Source organism: Lathyrus oleraceus, chromosome 2, assembly GCF_024323335.1.
Source record: "Lathyrus oleraceus cultivar Zhongwan6 chromosome 2, CAAS_Psat_ZW6_1.0, whole genome shotgun sequence".
In the NCBI taxonomy this organism is placed as follows: domain Eukaryota; kingdom Viridiplantae; phylum Streptophyta; class Magnoliopsida; order Fabales; family Fabaceae; genus Lathyrus; species Lathyrus oleraceus.
In genome coordinates this window covers 77,900,607-77,916,943 of record NC_066580.1, presented here as the reverse complement: position 1 = coordinate 77,916,943, position 16,337 = coordinate 77,900,607, and positions in this window count along the sequence as shown.

Here is a 16,337-nt window from a genome sequence, read left to right as displayed (position 1 = left end):
AACATAAACAAACAATTTTGAAAATTAGTTAGTTAGTTGACTCGTTAGCTCTATATAGTCTTTTCATTCTTTATAGCTCAATTAAATCAATTGAATAAAAACTATTTTCAATTTAATTTAATTTTAACTCTCTAATTTTATTTCTATTATATTTTAATCCAACTATGATTGTTATGTTTGTTATGGTAGATAGTTAGTTGGTTATAAGTTGCTTGCTTTATACAAGTAACTTACTTTATGAATATACCTGGACGGATATATCAGTTTTAGTTAGACCGATTGTTTTAAGGATATACTCGGGTGGGTATACCATATGATGAAGTGGGTAAATCAGGTTGTTTAGATAGTTTGTTTTACATTTTGATTTGGGTGGCTAGTGTTTTCATAAATATCACCCTATATTGTAATTGATAAGTAACTTCAATAATAATAATAATAATAATAATAATAATAATAATAATAATAATAATAATAATAATAATAATACAATTCATTCATTCAACTTTCTTTCAATCAATCATCCCTTCATCTCAACCCAATTTTCTCTCTCTACGTTGTGATTTGGATTTCTTATTTGTTTGAGTTCGTTTAGTTTGATTTCATTTGATTCCTTTCGTTAGTTTGAATTGATTTGATTATGTTTGATTTAGCTTAGTTTGATTTGATTTTGTTCAGATTTGTGTAGTTAGTTTGATTAAGTAAAACTTTATTTGGTATCATTTGATTTGGATTGGTCATATTTAGTTTGGTTCCATTTATTTTATATTGGATTCATTCAACTTGATTTGATTATTTGGTTTGATTGTTCTCTCCATATTAGTTATTTTGTTTGGTTGTTTTTCCTTACGGATTCTTCTGTTGTGTTGTTGGTTTGGTTTGGTTCATCTTTTTAATTCTTTATTCTCTCTTTGCTAGTTGCTCTTTTTGACGATTGTTCATCTTTATGATTGATGGTTCTCCTCTTTAGTTGTCATTTCTCTTTCTATGGTTACGATGTTAGTTGTTTTGGATTTATATTATCTATTGAGAAGTAAATTTTTATTTTCGGTTTGAGAAATTCTCATCGTTGCATGTTAATGCATTCATGTGAATTATAAGAAGATGTTAGATGATATGAATAGATATTTGTTATAATTAGGCTGAGAATAGTTTAGTTTATTTACCTTTTTATCTATAATTATCTTTATAATTTTTATTTTTTTAAATTATGATATTTACATTATTAAAATCCTATCATCTCTATTATTAACGGAGTATATCGTACAAGTTGCATATTGCATCTTCTCTCCCATCTTAAGGGGTTAAAGCATAAGAAGTAAGATTGATGTTGGAAATTTCAAAATAAAAGAAAAAAAATTCATAAAGAGATAAAGGTTGGAGTGTGTGCGTTTATCAAGATTCAAAAGAATCATTCATAAAAGTGGTAAATGTGTTCCGTGAGGGACACTACATGCACCATAATTGATACTAGAAGGCCGTTAACAATACTAATCACAATTATTCTTTTAAATAACTTATATTTTGTCTTTTTTCTCTTATTTTTTAATTTATTTTTGTCTACCATTTCTTTGAACTTTTTTCCCTATGAGAGACATTAGACATGTATATATTTCTATGATAAAAAGTGTATCACTTTATAAAAAAAATAAGATTAAACAAATTATCTAGAAAGGGCAGTGGCGTGCAAATAATGTTTGTATGCTTTGCTTGAATCCTCATCCTAATAATAGAGGTGTTAATAATATTTTCCATAATTCATACCAGGTTTAGAAGATGCATAGAACTGCTAGATCATAATTTAATTTTTATTGAAATTTTATTCAGTATTAAAGGTATATATAAGTAATGTTGACGATCAACTGTAACCGATTTTGATCCATAACATAATTCTAATTTTTTGTTAGAGTTTGTTAGAAATTTCTCTCTCTCTCTCTCTCTCTCTCTCTCTCTCTTCATCATCTTCATCTTCTTCCTCTTGTGCACCAACAATTGGTATCTAAGCTCCGGTTCGGATCCACGATAAACACTAAGGGAAACACGAGTGAACGTGAGGCGTGTGTGATTGATTTCGTTTCTTGAATTTGCGTTAAATTTATGATCAAAATCGTAACAAAATCACATTTTCTGATTCTGATGGATTAGGAAACACGAGTGTTTGGTGAGATCTGAGTGTCCTGCACAAGATCAAAGATGAACGGTGAAAACAATAGCTTAAATACGAAGCTTCGAGTATTTGATGTAAAGAACTGGAATTGATGGATAATTCAGATGCGTTTGTTGTTTGACGCTTAAGATGTTCTTGATCTCGTCAATGACGGTTATGCAATGGTTGCAACAGATGAAACTGAAGCACAAAGGAACAAGTATAGAGAGTTGAGGAAGAAAGATCACAAAGCTCTATTTTACATCCATCAGTGTGTGAATCTGAATGTGTTTGAGAAAATCGTTAATTCGACGACGGCGAAGGCTACATGAGACATACTGGTATGTTGCTATGGAGGTGATGCATCGGTGAAGAAGGTGAAGTTTCAGTCTCTACATAAGCAATATGAGAATATGAACATGAAGAACAATGAGAAGATACCAGATTACTTCTCCAGAGTGATTCTGATGACAAATGAGATGAAATCTTATGGAGAGACTCTTTCTAAACAAATAATCATTGAAAAGGTATTGAGATCACTTACCCCTCAGTTTTATTATATTTTGTATCAATTGAACATTCTAAGGAACTGAGCACCATGAGAATTGAAGAGTTGCAGAGCAGTCTAGAGGCACAAGAGTTGTATCTGACTTAGAGAACCTCTAAAAGAGAGGTAGAGCAGGCTCTAAAAGTATCTTCTAGTAAGAAGAATCAGAAGCAGTTTTGATATGAGACCAAGAAGAGACATAATGGTGGTTATCATAAGTCATAAGTCTCCAATTATGATGAGAAGAAGCATTAGAAGGGAAAGGAGAATTTTGACAAGAAGAAGGTTCAATGTTACTGTTGTAAGAAGTTTGGTCACTTTGCTGCTGATTGTTGGTCAAACAAGGAAAGGAAATCAGAAGAAGCAAATATAGCCAGGGCAGTGTCTGATGATGAACTTGTGATATTGTTGGCTTCTGGATTTGATGGTGGATATTTTGTAGAGTGGTGGTATATGGACAATGGTTGCTCAAATCATCTAACTGGAAACAAGCAATGACTGATTAAGTTTGACTCTAGAAAGAGGACAAAAATCATATGTGTTGATGATAAGTATCTAAATGTTGAAGGAATGTGAAATGTCAAGGTCAGAGTGAAGAATGGAAAAACTGTTCTGATCAAGGATTTTTGGGTATGTTCCTGGCATAAAAAGAAATATGATGAGTGTAGGTCAGCTAATTGAGAAAGGTTTCTCAATTACCATGAAGAACAATCTCTTGAAGTTGTATGATTATGATCAAAAGTTGATTATGTAGTCTGGACAGGGAAGCAACAAAACATTCAAGGTGAATGTAGAAACAACTGATACTAAATGCCTTAGTGAAGAAGATGTTGGAGGTGACAGTGAGTTGTGGCACAAGAGATTGGGGCATCTAAACTTCAGAAACTTAGGGCATCTGAGTTTTAAGAAGCTGGTACATGGCATTCCTAAAATTTTGAAGCCTAAGAAGTCATATGAGATATGCATGAAAGACAAACAACCAAGATTTCCATTTGCATTAGAAATGGCTCCAAAAGCAAAACATGTGTTAGTAGTACCATTCTAAGTACCTTCACTTCGAGGAAACAAGTAATTTATGTAATTTGTAGATGAGTTCACAAGAATAACATGGGTACACTCATCAAGTTTAAGCATGAGGTGTTTGCTAAGTTTCAGAAGTTCAAGGTGAAGACTAAAAAACAAGTGGTCAAAAGCTAAAGATTTTCAAAACTGATGGTGGAGGTGAGTACAAATCTACAGAGTTCATAAGATTCTATGAGGAGAATAGAATTAAGCATGATGTTACTGCTCCATACACTCCTCAGCATAATGGTCTTGATAAAAGAAGAAATATAAATTTTATTGATATGATAAGGAGTATGTTGAAGGAGAAAAATATACCTCACACCTTGTGGGGATACGTTGTTACGACTACAACATATGTGCTTAACAGGTGTCTAACCAAGAAGCTGGAGGAAATTGTTCATTTAGAGAAATGGACTAGAGATAAGCAAAGCGTAAGCCATCTGAAGGTGTTTGGTTCTATTTGTTATAAACATATCCCAGATGCTAAGAGAAGGAAGTTATAACAACCAGAATCTCCTTCAAAGGCATAGTCATGTTGCTTGTAGGGTACCACGGTACAGTTGCTTATAAGCTCTATTGTCCTGTCACTAACAAAGTTGAATTCAACAGAGATGTCATTGTGAAAGAATCAGAAGCATGGGATTGGAACAGGTCTCAATCCAAGTCTGGTGTAGTGTTAACACCCAAGGTAACTTATGAAGATAAGAAGAATATGCCTTTGAAGGAGATTCTGAGTCTGAAGAAGAGTCAGAAGATGAGTCAGAGTCTGAAGGTGACTACGATGCTAAGGAAGACTCTGAAGGTGAATCTGATTCCGATCCAGATTCTGATAATGATTCAGACTCTAGTGGTAATCATACCTCTGGTGATGGTCATGCCTCTGAAGGTAGATCAGACTCTGAAGGTAGTTCATCACATGATAATGTTCCAATATCTAAAGAATATTTTGAACAAGTGCATAGACCATAAATAATTAGACAAATACCAAGAAGATTTGCAGAGTTTAACATGTTACAAGATACTGAGGTAGACTCTGAAGGGAAGTTATTCAGTGTTCCATGTTGGTAGACTTTGAACCAGTAAGTACAGAAGAAGCTCTCAAGAAGAAAGTGTGGTTGAAGCCCATAAAAGAAGAGCTTGAGGCTATATAAAGAAACAAGACTTGGGAGTTGACTAAGCTTTTAAAGAACAAGAAATCCATTAGTGCCAGATGGGTTTACAAGGTGAAAATAAATCCAGATGGATCAATTGGCAAATACAAAGCAAGGTTAGTAGTTATCGAGTTTCTACAGAAATATGGACTAGATTACTTTAAGATGTTTGCTCCTATAGCTAGACATGAAACAATCAGACTGGTGATTTCTATAGCTGCTAACAGGATTTGGCCTCTGATGCATTTAGATTTGAAATTTGAATTTCTGAATGGTCCTTTACAAGAGGAATTTTATGTATCACAATCTTCTGGATTTGTGAAAACGAATCAGGAAGGGATGATATACAAATTGCATAAAACCTTGTATGGACTGAAACAAGCTCCTAGAGCCTGGAACCTAAAAATTGATTCATTTTTCAAGCTTCAAGGATTCAAAGAATGTGAGATAGAGTATAGTGTTTATGTTCAGCATACATCTGATAGTAGTATGATTCTGGTGTGTCTCTATGTTGATGACATATTTCTAACAGGGAGTTGTTCAGATGAGATTGCTAAGTTCAAAGAGGCGTTGATGAATGAGTTTGAGATGACTGATCTAGGAAATGTGATATATTTTATAGAGATGGAGATTGCATATTCTAATAAGGGTATAATCTTGCATCAACTGAAGTATGAACTTGAGCTTCTGAAGAGATTTGAGTTGATGAATCACAAGTCTGCAATCACACCTGATGAGACAAATCACAAGTTGGATTCTGATGATGAGGATGATGATGTAGATATTATAACTTTTAAAAAATTGGTAGGCTCATTGAGATATCTCTGTAATAGCAGACCTGATATTTGTTATGCAGTTGGAGTGGTGAGTATGTTTATGAACAAACCAAAGTGGTCACATTACCAAGCTTCTTTCAGGATACTGAGGTATGTTAATGGGGACTCTGAATTATGGAGTTTTGTTTCATTCTGATGTTGAAAATGATTCAGAGTTGATATACTATTCAAACTCTGAATGATGTGGAGACAGAGTTGTCAAAAGAAGAACTTCTGGCTATCTTTTCAAGTATGTGAGAGGTCATATTTCTTGGTGCACCAAGAAGCAACTAGTAGTTGCGTTATCAACCTATGAAGCTAAGTACATTGCAGGAGTTTTATCTGCTTGTCAAGTTGTATGGATTCTGAACTTTCTATAGGATCTCAAAATCAAGGTGAGCAAGTATGTGAAGTTAATGATTAACAACAAATCAGCTATAAGTCTTTCCAAGAATCCAATGTTGCATGGAAGAAGCAAACACATTGACACGAAATTTCACTTTCTAAGGAACCAGGTTCAGAATGGGGTGCTTGAAGTTGTGCATAGTAGCATTCAAAAAAAGCTGGCATATGTTCTAACTAAGGCTATCAAGACTGGACACTTTATCCAGTTGAGAGATGAAATTGGTGTTGTTGATTTTGATTAGCTGAATGTGAGTTAATGGATGTTGTTAGATTGTAATTTATTTTCAGTTGCATTTAAACTTAATTTGGTTTTCATTTAGTATTGAAGGTGTGTATATAACCAATGCCGAGAATCAATTGTAACAAATTTTTATCCATAACAGAATTCTACTTTTCTGTTAGAGTTTATTAGAAACTTTTCTCTCTCTCTCTTGCATCTTCATCACCTTCATCTTCTTTCTTTTGTGCACCAACAAGTACTAATGTTTTTTAATTTGTCACCATCAAAATATCCATTGTTTTATTGGTTCCCTATAGTGGTATTTTTTTTACTATACCACCGTTAAAAAGATTAATACACAGTTAGATTTTGTTTATTTTGGTTTTTTTAAAATGATTTTTATAAAGTAACATAATTTTGTGTAAAAAATATTACAAATGAATTTTTCATAAAAACATCAAATGAAAATTTGGTTTGAATAATTTTCTTAATAATATTAATTTAGATATTTCATCATTTTTTAAAACTTTTTTTAATGTTAAAATTTCAAAAAATCACTTAATTTTGAAGCTATTTCAAATAATTTTTCATAAAAAACATATTTGAAATATAACTTTTTTTACAAATTATAATTTCGATTATGTTTTAATCTTCAATAATATATGTTTATGTTATAGGATGTCAAAAAATTATTTTTTAATTTATAAAAAAAACGAATATAAAAAACTTGTAATATTTTAACAAAGAGTTTTATAAAATCTATTTTTAAAAATAGAAAGAAAAAAATTATTTTTTTAAAGATAAAACAAATAGTTCTTAATCTCTTGTTATTTGGACTGAATGTGAAAATATGTTATGTAAAAATACATAGATGGTTTGTATATCTTACAAAATTTCGTTAGTTTTAATCTTTTATTATAATTAATTAGTTAGCATTTCCTTCGTTTTAATATTTTATTAAAATTGATTAATTTTTTTAATGATGTGGTATTTACACTTCAATTTTCTGTTTTATAACTTTCATTTTTTTATATCATACTTGGGATCCATTTATAATATAAACTTATTTTAATTCTCCTATTTTTAAAACTTTAATATTTTAATCTCCAATTTAGAAATTTAAAATTTATGTTTTTTTACTTAACAATTTCAATATTTTTTTTCACTCTTTCATTTTAATCGGTTTTCAAATTAATTAAGATGTGACATTGACGAGTCAATTGTTTGAGAAAACCCAATCACAAGATGAAATGGTGAAAAAATGAATAATAAAGAGTGAGAAATTTAGAGAGAAGTAAGGTGAAAAAAGATCATCAATATTTATCACCTAATATGGGGTATATACAACAATACACATCAATGTAACTAACCAACTAAAATAAATAAAAAAAACATGTAATCGATTACACCAAAGTTACAACCGATTACAGAACGATATTGACTTCAAAATACAGAAAACTGGAGGGTGGTAGCCGGTTACAACAAAGTTGTAATCTATTACAAGATTCTTTTGTTTGATTATGAATGCTTCTAAATGGATGGTAACCAGTTACACTCATATTGTAATTGGTTACAACAACTTCAATTATCACTTTTTCATAACACACTACCTTAATTCAAGTCATCCAAGTCTTTCATACTCATGTGTTTTTTAAACCTCTTGAACACTTCAACTGTTACTCCTTTGGCTAGCTAATCGGCCACTTGATCTTCACTTTTGCAATCCCTAGTTTTAATTTTCCTTCACTCACAAGCTCTCACAAATAGTTAAATTTGATCTCTATATGCTTGCTTCTCCCATATGCCATGGGACTCTTAGCAAGGTTTATAGCGGAAACATTCTATATCATTAAAGTCACAACTTTATTCTCTTTGTTGCACAACTTCTTCATTAAATTCATTAACCATAAAGCTTAACGCACACACATAGAGCGCCACAATTGGTTCCTTATTATAACACCAAGAGATTGGTGTTTCTCCATACATAAAGATGTATCCAACATTGGATTATCTGTCAGCTTTATCTCCACACTAGTTTGAGTTGGTATAAATAAATTTGCAACTTCTACCTTTATTCGTTATGGAAAATTTAATTTCGTACTCAATTGAACCTTTTTATGTATCTCTGAATTTTCTTGATTGTTGTAAAGTGTGATACCTTTCGTTTCCCCATAAATCTGCTCACTATGCCCACACTAAGTGCCAAGTCCGGTCTCATTTTGCATAAGTACCGCAATAATCTAATCAGCCTCTTGTACTACGTTGGATTAATATATTGCTCGTCTTCATTCTTTGACAGATGCAATCTTGGCTCTGCATGGGTAATTGCCACATTTCAATGCTCCATTTCAAACTTTTCAATATCTCAAGCATACCTCTTTTGACACATAAACAATCCCTTTTCGGACTTGTGAAACTCAATGCTGAGGAAATATGTCATAAGACCAAGGTCGTTCAACTCAAAATCCTTCATTAAATCACCTTTGAACTCAGTAATGTAACCTTATTTGTTTTTTGTAAACACTAAATCATCAACATAGAGACACATGGTGATCACTCACTTGCTTGTATTTGTCACATCTCGAAAAACTCGACATTGCAAGCTCATCACACGCTCACGAGTGACTAACAAAGTCGCAACCAAATTTTATTTATTTCCAAAAAGGGAAAGAGAAAATATCGATAAAACCCTTGAAAGATGAAAAAGATATGGTCGTCGCAACCAAATCGGATTCGGGAGTCTATTATGTGAGGGGAAGGTATTAACACCTCTCACATTTGTTGTACTCAACATGAACTATTTAGTTAGTTTTGTTCATAAGTGTTAGCTTTCGAGTGTTTACTTTCTCGAGTTATTAAAAATTCAAAGAGAAAAAATAAAGGGGTCCAAAAAAGTTTTTTATTTAGGTGTGTCTAACAAGATTGCGGGTCTTGCTCCTACATATCTCAGATGCGATGAAGGCTACATAGTTATAGGTAGAAAATGTATGTTTGTGGATCAAGATAACTTCAAGTTTGCAAGTAGGTTCAAGGTGGTTGACCAGAGAAAGTCAACTTGTCAAAATTGGGGTTCCCTAGAACCTATATCCTACCCTTTTTGTCATATGAAAATTACTCTAAGAGCAAAGTTACTCTTTATGACATTACAAACAACTTTCATGTTGGCATCAAGATCTAGTTTTGCTTGGAAATTCATTTTTTATGGTGAAAGATTATAGGTCATTTTGTTTGTGCCCTAGTTAGAAGGTCAACTTCCAAGGACCATAACTTGTTCAATTTTTATGTGATGAAGGTCATCCAAGTTTCATGATCAATTTCAAGATGTATTATCCAACTTTTTTTCTTTGTTAAATGTCAAAATCAACTTGCAAAGGCATTTTCCAAGAGGAAACATTATAGGTCATTTTGGGTCATCATCATTGAACAAGCAATTTCCCTCAACTTCTAAAATGCATAACTCCCAAATGTCAAATTCAAATGAGGTCAAATTTGTGACTAAATTTAATAGGGATGAAAGAGATACAACATTTATGAAGTAACTTTTTCCATTTGAAGCTCATAGCAAAAGTTATTCAAGATGGAAGAAGTGGTCATTTGACTTTGTACTTAGAAAATTTTCAATTATGTTTGATTTCTCCAACTTCCATCTCAAAATTCATCATGATACAAGTTTCAAATAGAAAAGTGTTCAACATGAAAGTTATTTCCCTTGATGTCACCTTTCCAAAAAGTCCAAGATCGCCTCATTTGGACCACGATTGAAGGACTTGCGCATGGGTGTAATGCATGGCCCCATTTGGATATATTTGTGATCAATTTTCATTTCAACATTTCATGGTCCCTTGTTAAAGTTGAGCATCATTTGAAAAGTAATTTGGACCTATTTACATCATTTCATGGGCCTGTCACACGCCCATGCAAGCATACACATCACATTACTATTTTTGGCCAAAGTTTAAAAGTGTGTGGAAAACAATGAACATGGCTATAAATACAGCTCCCTTGAGCTTAGAATGAGGACCTTCTTGCCCAAGCTTCGGCCTGCTTCTTCCCCAAACCCCATTGAAAGGATAATCTTGAAGATTTCTTTAGAAATCGAGTTTCAATTCTCATTCTGTTTTGGAATTAAAACTCCAAGAGTCCAAGCCTTTTAATCATCAATATCATCTCCTGCAAGTAGATAGAAGCAAGCCAAGCCAAATTGAAAGGAAGATCAAGCTCAATTGAAGAAAACTAAAGGTGAATTTTAATATTTTTCTCTTCTTTGACTCTCCCTCAATTCTCTATCATTTTTCTTGATATTTGGTTGTCTGAAGTCCTACCAACATAGGCAACAAGATTGAGTTGCTTTGAGGTCAAATCGAAGCAACTCAGTTCATACTCCTCAATTTTCAATTCCACGTATCTTTCAATACAACGAGAATTGGAGAATTTTGAAGGCAGATTTAAACTCCTGGCATTTTTCTCTTCAAATTAGTATATGTACTTTTTATTTTAGTGAAGGTTAATGGTGGACCAGTCCGGTGAGGTCCACCGGAGAAGATGACCGGAGCCTTAGCTTTGGTGGTGCGTTGGCACTCTCTCAACCTTTTGATCCACTCAAAACGTTTTAATCCTAGCCTTTAGTTTGCATAACCATGTTTGCAACGTGTTTGAATAGTGTGTTTGGTGGACACCACACGCGTGGCCATCAGATCAGCCACCTCAATTAGTGAAGGAGATCTGATGGGCCCTGATTTTTCATAATTTCTAATTTTCTTTTAATTGCTCGTATTTCATTTAATTCATAATAAATCCATTTTTAATCCAAAAAACATGGGACTTTCACCAAAATTAAATAAATGTTTTTCTCTTCCATATTCTGAATTAAAATTATTTTTTGGATTAATTTTGGTATTTTTCATGAATTAAATGTTTTTGTACATATTTTTAATTGTTTAAAAATACTTCTGACTTTCTAAAAATTGTGAAATTTTTTGTCTAAGGTCCTTTCACCTTGTTTGACCTAGGATAAATCCCTTGGCCATTTATTTGGTGTTTTGAAGGGATTTGAGGTTTTGTCCAAGTTAAAATGTATTTTAATTGATTTTTAAATTGATTTTTAATTGATTAAATGTTTAAAAATATTGTTGAGCCATCTTTATAGTCTTATGATGTTTGACTTTCTGTTTGGGCCTTGGTCATGATAGATTTGACTTTTGTTTGATCAAAACCATTGGATTTAGGGGATTTATGAAATATTCATTTCATCTCCCAAAATGAATGATGGTTTTGATCAGATGAAATTCCTCTCATAATCAATTTGTGTTTCTATCTCCCTCTCCCTCTTCATCTTCATCCCTATTCTTCCTCATTCCCTCATTTGACCAATGAAATCTCTAATGTCTAAAGGCTAATTGATTCATCAATGACCTTGTGTCAGATGAATCAATACAAGTATGACTGAGATAGGTCCTTCCCATTTTCTTTTAGTGTGTGGTATGTTTTAGGAGTTTGGTTCTTTGTACCAAAGCTCTAACATGCATTAACACCTCTATTTTATTGCTCATCCTCAGATAGTTGTGACTTCTACATAAGTCCAATTACGATTGCTTAACATAGAGCTAAATTTGACCCTCAAGCCATAGCATTCTAGTATGTGAGATTGTAAGTCTCCCATTATTCATGACATTATATGGAGACTTGACCTTTTTTCCTTTCATGGGAGCTAGTGGCATACTTGTTGAATTATCCAAGTTGGAGCCCTTCTCATGGAAGATGTCTTGGTTTAAGGATTCATACTTGTGAATGAATGGTTGAATGTTCTCCAAATAATGACGTAATCAATTAAAACTCACCACTAAAATTTGACTAACTCTTGTTAATATTGCTTTAATTTAAAGTCCTTTACTTTATGTAATTTAAATTTGAGTCATTTATCATCCATTTCTATTTACCTTTCATATAACTTGTTTATGTTTCAAGTCATTTTCACTTTACTCATTTGAGTCATATCTTGTGATTGTATATATTGTTTGCTTGCTTTTGGTTTTATTTGTGGTCTTAGGACCTTAAAACATTTAATAATAAGAAAAACCCTAAAAAACATTTGGTAGACTGTTGGGCTTGATCTGAACTTTTGGACTTAGGATTAGGCAACTCCCCTTGTGCTAAAGGACTTGGCCAATGCCAACATTTTGAGACTGAGCTATTTTTTATCATTGCCTTCATCTGATGCAAGACTATGAGGGCCCTTGATTTCATCTGCTACTCTATCTTTGTGCTCAATTGTTATTTTGTTCCTATTGTCTATGTCTGATGTTTTATTCTGAGTTGATCAAAGAATACTTTATCTGATACATTGGAAGACAATGAAGACTGTTAGCTATTGGAGTGCTTGTTTGGATGTGGCTATCTTCATTTGGTGCCTTGATCTTTATGACATCTAGATATTTCTCATTGCTTATTGATTACTGCTTGATTAAAGTCCAAAGGAAAATGGGTTTCTATATGACATTCTTGTATGTTGGATTGCATCCCATTGATCAGATCTTTTCAACTCTTAACTTTTAATTTATGCTTATGATAGCCTCTTCATCTCCTCCCACTTCTTAAATTTTAAAATCTCTCCCTCTTTTCAAAAACCTTTCTTTACTTGTGATTTCAAACTTAAACATGGTTTAATGATTAAAACTTTGGCCTTATGCCACAGAACTTCAAACTTTTTTTCTTCTTAAATCAAATTTGTAAATAAACTTAACCATATTGAATTAAATTTCTAAAGACAAAAAGAACAAACAACTCCATTCAAAATTTTTTGGCCTTTTGTGCCCTTTTCTTATTAAACTTTTGTTAAAAGCAATTCACCAGCTTCTTTGAAATTTTTACCACGAACTACGAGGTTTTGATCCCTCATTTTTATGTTGGTACGTAGGCACAAGACCGAAGATCTTGTCAAACACAAAAATATAATCAATGAATTCTTTTCTCATCCTCACACTCTATATCTTCTTAAACATCATTTATATCAAAAACATACGCACACATAAAAAAGGGCTCCCTAGGAGTACCTAGGACACTTTGGATGCTAACACCTTCCCTCTGTGTAACCAACCCCCTTACCTGTAATCATTGGCATTTTATTAGTTTTGATTTGAAAACTTCTTATCTTTGGGTTTTGTTCGTACTTTTCCCTTTTCCTTTGGAAGCAATAAAAGTGTGGTGGTGACTCTGGTTTTATTGATGTTAAGCTTATCCATAACTTGATGGTCATGAATTCACCGCTACATACAAGAGAGTCTTAAATTTATTAACAAACTAGTGCTAACAACCGCAAAATCACAAATCAAACTAGCTTACAAATAAGAATCAAAAAGTTGAAAAAAATTCCAAATCTGCAGCTTTAGTGCGACACAAATAACTCTCACCTCATACATTTTTTCAAATTTTGAATGGTCAAAATTTAGATATATGTGTTACAAACTTGTCCTCTAAATTTCAGTTTGATCTGACGATTAACGAATTGGGGATTGTTGATTTAGTGAGACTCATTGCAAAAAAAATGGGAATGAGTTTCTCTCCTCTTTTCTCTCTTTTGAGTCCTTATTTTTTCTCTATCTCTCTCAATCCTAAATTGATCCTCTCCACTTAAATAAGTGAGACAAATGGGTTAATCATATTTGGGACTTTCTCTATATAGGAAGGGGCCTAAACCCGACAGATAGGATACCTCTAGTTGTGGCATTTGAGTTAACGTTCTATTGCATTTCCTAATTTTACTTACGCTGGTTGAATAGGGATATGAGATATCTAGTAGGAATTAGTAAGCTTGACACCAAGGGATTAGGTATAATGGTTTTATTAATTCGTCGTGGGAATATAACGACTTTCTCATTCATGTAATACATCAAACATCAATAAGGGATTCTATACATAACCGAACTACTTTCGCATTTTCTCAGAACAACTTTTATTTTTCGCATTCAAACCTAAAAATCCCCCCAATTGTTACTTTCTACAACTTGCACAAATATTGTTTTGTTAAATAGCAGTCCCTGTAGATTCGATATCTTTTTATTACTGCGACACTATCGGTACACTTGTCGAGAAGTGTTCTAATTGCAACGTGAATTTAATGTGGTTACACCTACTATGATAGAGCTTTACTAGCATTATAAAGTGAGCCTATTACGTCATTAAAATCACGTCACTATTTTTTTTTACCATTGGAGTTGCGACTTGAAATACATGTGGCTATTACCAACGTGGAAACTATGATACAACCTTATAAATGTCAGTCAAATACATTATACCGATCAAATTTTATCACTCAAATTTTTTTATTTTTTGAATTTTGAATAGAGGCGTCATATGCACGTCACAACAATTTTTTTGACGGAGAAGAAGCGACCTCTAATGTTGTTACTAAGATCACTGAGCTGAAGACTGCTCTTGAGGTGGAGAAGAAGCGACTTCAAGAGGCCTTTAACGTTGTTACTAAGATGAAATGTAGTGCATAGGAGGATTGCAAAGCTATTAGATGGGAGGTCGTGGCTCATGTCATGGCTTTAAAGGCTCTTGAAGGTAAGGTTGCCAGTATGCGGGAGAAGTTCTATGAATCCCTCCAACAGACTATACAGGGCGAGTTCGGGGTTTAGATCAGGTCGTGGACCAAGAGAGGAGGTTCTACCCCACTGCTTTTGTTCCTGTTGAAGAATGGAACCCCTTCCAAGTTACTTCTGAGGCGACTCCATAGGGGACGTTGGGTAATTCAGCTCTGGGTGTTGTAGCTTGATTGTTCTTATTTTTCTTTATATTGTTTTTTTCCTTGTAACTATAACATTTTATAGGTCATTGTGCCTTGAATGTAACAAAATTATTTATATAGTATATGTTTACATCATTAAGTTATAGCTTTATATGAATTTTAGTCATGTAGTTTGCTTCATTATATTGTTGTTTTGTTGTACTTCTAGTTGTTTAAGAGTTGTTATAGCATTAGGGTTTGTTGGTCATCCCAGCAATAAAGTTTGTTTGCTTCACGTGCATCGCTGGTGTTCACCAAGGCGTTGTAAGTCGGCACCTTTAGAGCAGCAAAGTGTTGGCTGCTTTAGGTGTGAGAACCCTTGTGGCTTGCCTTCAGAAATAAAATAGATGCCTCATCATGTGGAAGTACTTAATGTGCTCTTTGAACTTGCCTGACAATGGTCTTTTGTGATTTGCAGTTTACCGCATTAAATGATGATTTCTACCATATTCGGTTACTAGTTTATTTGTTGTAATTAGTGTCCACTAATTCAATGTGTATTTGTTTGTTATATTTAGCATTTACTAAATCAGTGTATTTATTTGTTTAGTTAGAATTCACTGATTCATTGTGTGTTTTTTTCCATGGTGGGGTCTCAACCCGACAAGGCGTAGTCGCGTCTTTATGTTATGATTCGCGTCACAGAGGACCGTTCCTCGACAAGGGTAATATCCTCATCTCTTCCCTCGAGGTATGACTCGTATCGAGGAGGACGTCTCTGAGCTCCACCACCTAATGCCTTTGTATTGGCGAGATCCGAGGGGGGTGCGCCTGCTATATTAAGAAGAGTGCTCCTTGAATGTGAGGCTTGTCTTAAAAGGATGACTCACGCCATCATGCACAGAACACACAATATTCATTGTGTTTGCAACATTTAACAATTAGGATATCAACTATCAAAACCATGTAACATCTTTACAAAGTATATAGCTAACAAAAGCAAAGGTAAACGTATAGTCTCTTCTTCTCTATCATATTTTCTTCAGTTGGTTGGGGCGTCAGTGTAGTCGACCTTATCTTTTGTATGTCTGATAGAGTGATGCTCCACTTCAGATGCCTCTGGAACTCCGTAGTCGACGGGCACCACGGGGTGGTCGGCTTCGTTGAGGCTCAGGCCCGTCCATGGAGATCTAGTAGTTTGGCCACATCGGACCGAGAATTGAGGCTCAGAGAACGTTGCCAATGAGTTATCTCGTATGGGCTCAT